We start from the raw sequence: 8,275 nt of genomic DNA, 5'->3' as shown, positions 1-8,275 counted from the left end.
CTTTTATGTAACTTCCCTATCCTCTTCCTCTCAAACTTGCATCCCCATATTTTTCCAATACCTATATCATTGAACAGACCAAGGTCTTTTCTTTTCTTGGGACATTCCCTGCAATAACCACCTGCTAGAGTTTTAGCAATGGAGCTACCACTTTGTTCCCAGGACAACCCCCACCTCACATAATCCCTAACATAGTGTCCTCATTGCCAGGCCAATGAGTCACCAAGTCTTGGAACTCTATCTTATTCTCTGAAATTCTGTGACAGTTTTGTCCTTTGGAAAGGAGATACTGAAATGGAGTTAAGAGTACACAAGATTTATTAGGGATTATACCTGAAAAAAAGAAAAGGGAGAAAGTGACGTTGGTTAGGGGAAGCTGTTGAATCATGAAGTAGATCTGGCAAAGTCTCTGCTAGATCAAAGGAGAGCTTTGCAGCAAAGACTGCTAATAAAAAGACTGTCATACTCACCTTAGTGGCCAGGAGCTTATGCTTCAGTCCTGTCTGGTCCCTGGCTAGGGTCACCCCTAGAAGAGTGTAATCTAAACTCAAAAGCAGAGGTAAACCAAAAACTCAAAAGCAGAGGTAAACCAAAAACTCAAAAGCAGAGGTAAACCAAAAGGAGGAAAGAAGATGCTGTCAACTAGACAGATTCCTCCCAGTTGCTCAGAAAGACCTTTCTCGAGGAAGGATTTGATCAATGGATTTCTGTCTGCTATAAGTAAACTGTCAAAGTTTATATGGTTGGGAAGTGGAGAACCTTCAGAAGTTTAACGAAATGCATGATAGCTCTGATATTCATAATAATAAATAACCAATACCCAAAAAAAGTCTCATAAAGCAAGCCTGTTTTGACACCTCTATCCAAAATCCAGTATTTACTTAATCTATGGATGCTTTTAACCAATTATACGCTGTCAGCCTGACAAAATTATAACTGCTGCTTGTCTTTGAATAAATTTCTCATTTCATTCTAAATATGTAATAAAGTATTGTAGCTTTAGAATATATAACAAAACAATGTTGCCTCAAGATTATTATATTTTCTGGTAATCCATTGACATGCATTATTATAAATCATCTGTGTTTTTCAACAGAAAAACATTTTTAGGACTATAATTCAGTGTATGGAAAAATAATTGAAAAATCTTTCATTTTTTTTATTTATAGTGAATTTAAATATTAATTCTCCTTTGCTGTCACAATTTTATTTTTTGGAGAGGTTACTATTTCATGTAGTTTCATCCACATATAACTTTGTGAATTTGTACATTCTAAAACATAATATGATTTAATGGAGATTAGAATTATTCACTCATTGTTTTTCAGTTTTTATTTTCTCTGGTAAAACTTTTTAAATGAATTACATATAATTTTTAATGCTTCAGTTTTCTCATTATTAAATGCAGGTAATAAACCTTCCTGTAAATACTGCTGAGCTCTAAACTGGGATCACTGTGTCCTATATATAACATTTTAATATGTCTGTTTTCTTTCCTATCCCTTTCTCTTTCATATAAGCACGAGTCCTTAGATTTGTCAAAATAAATTGGAGAGAATTAAGATGAGTCATTTTAGAAAACTGTAGCGTTACACTTCGCTGTTTTTCTGTCCTCTACGTGTGTGCATCATATCCCACATGAGGTTGAAAGGGAAGAAAAATGGAGTTTAAGGGTTTTATAACAATTATTAATTTGGCATTATGTTTCTATGTATAGTGTTTTCATATCATGTCTGGATAATCAAATAAAGAAAGTTTTATGTTGTTTTCCATTAGTCAAGATGTTTTAATCTACTGTAAGCACATCATTAGGATTCCAAAACTATCTTTTAGGAAAGGACATTTGTATTTTTTTTTCTGTTTAAAGCACCATATAAAATATAGCACTTAAAAAATATATAAAAGAAAGAAACTTAAACAGTGTTCAATATATGTCTTAGAGCAGATAGATACTGCAATATGAACTTACACTGGATCTATTTTTATACCTGTTTAAGAATACACTTGAGATTACCAGTATAAATTTGGTTATTTTTTTGAAAATATAACATAACAGGTGATAACTAATCTTTGTTTTTTTCCCCAATATATAAAAATTATTGTCAAATAGGTTTCCATACAACACCCATGCTTATCCCAAAATGTGCCCTTCTCAATACCCATCCCCCACCCACCCTTCCCTCCCACCCCCCGTCAACCTTCAGTTTATTCTCGGTTTTTAAGAGTCTCTTATGCTTTGGCTCTCTCCCACTCTAACCTCCTTTTTTTTTTTTTTTTTCCTTCCCCTCCCCCATGGGTTTCTGTTAAGTTTCTCAGGATCCACATAAGAGTGAAAACATATGGTATCTGTCTTTCTCTGTATGGCTTATTTCACTTAGCATCACACTATCCAGTTCCATCCACATTGCTACAAAGGGCCATATTTCATTCTTTCTCATTGCCATGTAGTACTCCATTGTGTATATAAACCATGATTTCTTTATCCATTCATCCGTTGATGGACATTTAGGCTCTTTCCATAATTTGGCTATTGTTGAGAGTGCTGCTATAAACATTGGGGTACAAGTGCCCCTATGCATCGGTACTCCTGTATCCCTTGGGTAAATTCCTAGCAGTGCTACTGCTGGGTCATAGGGTAGGTCTATTTTTAATTTTTTGAGGAACCTCCACACTGTTTTCCAGAGTGGCTACACCAATTTGCATTCCCACCAACAGTGCAAGAGGGTTCCCGTTTCTCCACATCCTCTCCAGCATCTATAGTCTCTTGATTTGTTCATTTTGGCCACTCTGACTGGCATGAGGTGATATCTGAGTTTGGTTTTGATTTGTATTTCCCTGATGAGGAACGACGTTGAGCATCTTTTCATGTGCCTGTTGGCTATCTGGATGTCTTCTTTAGAGAAGTGTCTATTCATGTTTTCTGCCCATTTCTTCACTGGGTTATTTGATTGCTGGGTGTGGAGTTTGCTGAGTTTTTTATAGATTTTGGATACTAGCCTTTGTCCAATATGTCATTTGCAAATATCTTTTCCCATTCCGTTGGTTGCCTTTTAGTTTTGTTGGTTGTTTCCTTTGCTGTGCAGAAGCTTTTTATCTTCATAAGGTCCCAGTAATTCATTTTTGCTTTTAATTCCCTTGCCTTTGGGGATGTGTCGAGTACAAGATTGCTACGGCTGAGATCAGAGAGGTCTTTTCCTGCTTTCTCCTCTAGGGTTTTGATGGTTTCCTGTCTCACATTCAGGTCCTTTTCTCCATTTTGAGTTTATTTTTGTGAATGGTGTGAAAAAGTGGTCTAGTTTCAACCTTCTGCATGTTGCTGTCCAGTTCTCCCAGCACCATTTGTTAAAGAGACTGTCTTTTTTCCATTGGATGTTCTTTCCTGCTTTGTCAAAGATTAGTTGGCCATACGTTTGTGGGTCTAGTTCTGGGGTTTCTATTCTATTCCATTGGTCTATGTGTCTGTTTTTGTGCCAATACCATGTTGTCTTGATGATTACAGCTTTGTAGTAGAGGCTAATGTCTGGGATTGTGATGCCTACTTCTTTGGTCTTCTTCTTCAAAATTACTTTGGTTATTCGGGGCCTTTTGTGGTTCCATATGAATTTTAGGATTGCTTGTTCTAGTTTCGAGAAGAATGCTAGTGCAATTTTGATTGGGATTGCATTGAATGTGTAGATAGCTTTGGGTAGTATTGACATTTTGACAATATTTATTCTTCCAATCCACAAGCACGGAATGTTTTTCCATTTCTTTATATCTTCTTCAATTTCCTTCATAAGCTTTCTATAGTTTCAGCATACATATCTTTTACATCTTTGGTTAGATTTATTCCTAGGTATTTTATGGTTCTTGGTGCAATTGTGAATGGGATCAGTTTTTTTATTTGTCTTTCTGTGGCTTCATTATTAGTGTATAAGAATGCAACTGATTTCTGTATTTTGACTTTGTATCCTGCAACTTTGCTGAATTCATGTACCAGTTCTAGCAGACTTTTGGTGGAGTCTATTGGATTTTCCATGTATAGCATTATGTCATCTGCAAAAAGTGAAAGCTTGACTTCATCCTTGCCAATTTTGATGCTTTTGATTTCCTTTTGTTGTCTGATTGCTGATGCTAGAACTTCCAACACTATGTTAACGGGGAGAGTGGACATCCCTGTCATGTTCCTGATCTCAGGGAAAAAGCTCTCAGTTTTTCCCCATTGAGGATGATGTTAGCTGTGGGCTTTTCATAAATGGCTTTTATGATGTTTAAGTATGCTCCTTCTATCCCGACTTTCTCAAGGGTTTTTATTAAGAAACATTGCTGAATTTTGTCAAAGGCCTTTTCTGCATCGATTGACAGGGTCATATGGTTCTTATCTTTTCTTTTATTAATGTGATGTATCACATTGATTGATTTGTGAATGTTGAACCAGCCTTGTATCCCAGGAATGAATCCCACTTGATCATGGTGAATAATTCTTTTTATATGCTGTTGAATTTGATTTGCTAGTATCTTTTTGAGAATTTTTGCATCCATATTCATCAGGGATAATGGCCTGTAGTTCTCTTTTTTTACTGGGTCTCTGTCTGGTTTAGGAATGAAAGTAATACTGGCTTCATAGAATGAGGCTGGAAGTTTTCCTTCCCTTTCTATTTTTTGGAGTAGCTTGAGAAGGATAGGTATTATCTCTGCTTTAAACGTCTGGTAGAATTCCCCTGGGAAGGCATCTGGTCCTGGACTCTTACTTGTTGGGAGATTTTTGATAACCGATTCAATTTCTTCGCTGGTTATGGGTCTGTTCAAGCTTTCTATTTCCTCCTGATTGAGTTTTGGAAGTGTGTGGGTGTTTAGGAATTTGTCCATTTCTTCCAGGTTGTCCAGTTTGTTGGCATATAATTTTTCATAATATTTATTCCCTGATAATTGTTTGTATCTCTGAGGGATTGGTTGTAATAATTCCATTTTCATTCATGATTTTATCTATTTGGGTCATCTCCCTTTTCTTTTTGAGAAGCCTGGCTAGAGGTTTGTCAAATTTGTTTATTTTTTCAAAACACCAACTCTTGGTTTCGTTGATCTGTTCTACAGTTTTTTTTAGATTCTATATTGTTTATTTCTGCTCTGATCTTTATTATTTCTCTTCTTCTGCTGGGTTTAGGCTGTCTTTGCTGTTCTGCTTCTATTTCCTTTGGGTGTGCTGTTAGATTTTGTATTTGGGATTTTTCTTGTTTCTTGAGATAGGCCTGGATTGCAATGTATTTTCCTTTCAGGACTGCCTTCACTGCATCCCAAAGCGTTTGGATTGTTGTATTTTCATTTTCATTTGTTTCCATATATTTTTTAATTTCTTCTTTAATTGCCTGGTTGACCCACTCATTCTTTAGTAGGGTGTTCTTTAACCTCCTTGCTTTTGGAGGTTTTCCAGACTTTTTCCTGTGGTTGATTTCAAGCTTCATAGCATTGTGGTCTGAAAGAATGCATGGTATGATTTCAATTCTTGTATACTTATGAAGGGCATTTTGTGACCCAGTATATGATCTATCTTGGAGAATGTTCCATGTGCACTCGAGAAGACAGTATGTACTGTTGCTTTGGGATGCAGAGTTCTAAATAGATCTGTCAAGTCCATCTGATCCAATGTATCATTCAGGGCCCTTGTTTCTTTATTGACTGTGTGTCTAGATGATCTATCCATTTCTGTAAGTGGAGTGTTAAGGTCCCTGCAGTTACTACATTCTTATCAATAAGGTTGCTTATGTTTGTGAGTAATTGTTTTATATATTTGGGGGCTCCCATATTTGGCGCATAGACATTTATAATTGTTAGCTCTTCCCGATGGATAGACCCTGTAATTATTATATAATGCCCTTCTTCATCTCTTGTTACAGCCTTTTATTTAAAGTCTAGTTTGTCTGATATAAATATAGCTACTCCAGCTAGTAATCTTTGTCTTAATAAACTTTACTATTTTAAAACAAGAAATGTGTAATTTCCAAATAAATAACGTATCTTTAAAACCTGATTTGTTTCTCTCTTCACACAATTTATTCATGCTCCATGTTCACCTACATTCATTGACACAATGCCAATAAAACCGTTTTTGTTTCAAAATTTAACTATAGTTGATATGATTTTTATTTATTACTTGTGTTTACTTATACAACCAAATAACTTATCATTTGGTGTTAAAGTGTCCAGAGAAACAAAACAACAATTTAAAGTTATTGTAGGGATTAAATCATTTACTCTTTAAAAAAAAAATAGGGCAACTACAATATTCAAGGTCTTAAGTCAAGTGCTTCTCATTAAGATGACTAAGGCCAAACCTCTACTCTGGAAAGATGTATATTCAATCAGAGGAAGTAGGTATGTAACTAAGGAGAGTAAATTATAGGCTTTGGTGGCAAATGCACCTGTTATTAAATGCTTGTTTACCATTAATCAGCTCTGTGGTTTTGAGCAGGTTTATTCAACTATAAGCCTCATTTTATTATCTACAAAATTGACATAATGCATTACTCCACATGTGCATAATTACCACTAATTTAAATGAAATTATTTATTTAAAATGTTTACTGTCTGTCTGGCACAATTGTAGGCTCTCAACAAGTGCCATATTTTCCCTACACAATAGCATGATTTAATATACAATTTCTATAGCAAGGAACTCTGTAAAATTCTGCTGGGGTACCAAAAAAGAAAAATAGTGATTCATCATCAGGGTGATAGGAAAGTCTTCACAGTAGAAATGTAACTTTGGAAGCTGGAAAGCAGTTAAAGAGGTTTCAGAGAGGTTACAGTATGGTTGAAGGCAATAAGGCAAGGGATGAATAAGATTATGAGGAATCAATGTGGCAAGGTTTGTTGGGCAGGCAATGAGAGACAAGGCAGAGAAACCTAGGTTAGTGACTGTCATTTAGAAAGTCTCTGAATGAATCGGAATGAAAATATCTTTATAGTGAAACTCAAGAAAAATGTTAAGTTTGATCAAAAGCCAACCATGTCTCTCATTCCTTCTCTGGCTACCAGTTACCCCTATTGTTCTTCCATTGGACCAGTTTGGTCTTCCTCCTCTACCTCATCCTCTCTCTACTTCTTTCTATACCTTCTGGAAGCCAATTACATCTAAACAAATGGTCTTATATGCCCCCATAGACATTTAGTCCTCTAAAATCCATGCTGATTAGATACTTACATGCTCAACTCCAGTACTCTTTGGCTTCATTTTATTTATTTATTTTTACTTTTATTATTTTAATGTTTATTTATTTATTGAGAGAGATAGGGAGAGCAGGGGAGGGGCAGAGAGAGAGGGAGCTACAGGATCTGAAACAGGCTCCAGGCTCTGAGCTGTCAGCACAGAGCCCAACGCGGGACTTGAACGCTTGAACTCACAAACTGCAAGATCATGACCTGAGCCGAAGTCAGATGTTCAACTGACTGAGCCACCCAGGTGCCTCAAGTCTTTTACTTCATTTTAAATCAGCAACATAGTGCATGGACACACTTTAGACTTGATCTTCTTGGTGATAAACAAACATTAAGCCACATTGGAATATTTTAACCTCATTGTCTGCATGATTAATGAGTAATATATTTAAAACATATATGCAGATAGTACTGAAAATCTAAAGAATTAAAAAATAACCAAAAGATACGCCACTTAAAAATTTGGTAAAATTACTTCCAGATACTTTTGTGTTGTTTTAATATAACTTAATCAAAAGAACATAATAAAATATATAATATGATATACCTTTGTGTAACTTTAATTATCATACATTTATATCATATTTTTATTAAGAATTTAATTATATCTATCTATCTATCTATCTATCTATATATATATAGATAGATATATATATCTCACTTCTTGGCTTTTTGGCTAAGATCAAGTGTATTATCTGTTTTTAACAGTTTAATTATATGGTGGGCACCTTGGGCGCTCAGTTGGTTAAGCATTGCACTCTTGATTTTAGCTCAGGTCATGATTTAGCAGTTTGTGGGTTTGAGCCTTGCATGGGGCTCTGTGCTGACAGCTCAGAGCCTGCTTGGGACTCTCTCTCTCTCCCCCTCTCTCTCTGCCTCTCCCTCTATCTCTCTCTCAAAATAAATAAATTAATTAAAAAAATAGTTTAATTATATGTAACATACCATTTGTGACTTGATTTTCCATTTACTGATTTTTGTAGATGTATGTTTTTGTAATGAACATAGATTTACAACATTGTTTTAAACACTACATAATTTCCCATTCTTCTTATATACTATAGTATAGTATGTATTTATG

The 8,275-nt window shown here is 35.3% G+C and overlaps 1 pseudogene; it reads left to right on the top strand.

The window, feature by feature from the left end:
- Positions 1–7,850: 7,850 nt before the first annotated feature.
- LOC122201571 lies at positions 7,851–8,030 on the top strand (annotated as a pseudogene).
- The last annotated feature ends 245 nt before the right edge of the window (positions 8,031–8,275 follow it).

Source organism: Panthera leo, chromosome D1 (genome assembly GCF_018350215.1).
Source record: "Panthera leo isolate Ple1 chromosome D1, P.leo_Ple1_pat1.1, whole genome shotgun sequence".
NCBI lineage: Eukaryota > Metazoa > Chordata > Mammalia > Carnivora > Felidae > Panthera > Panthera leo.
The sequence above is the reverse complement of the archived record's forward strand: the minus strand, read 5'-3'. Positions and strand labels throughout refer to the sequence as shown.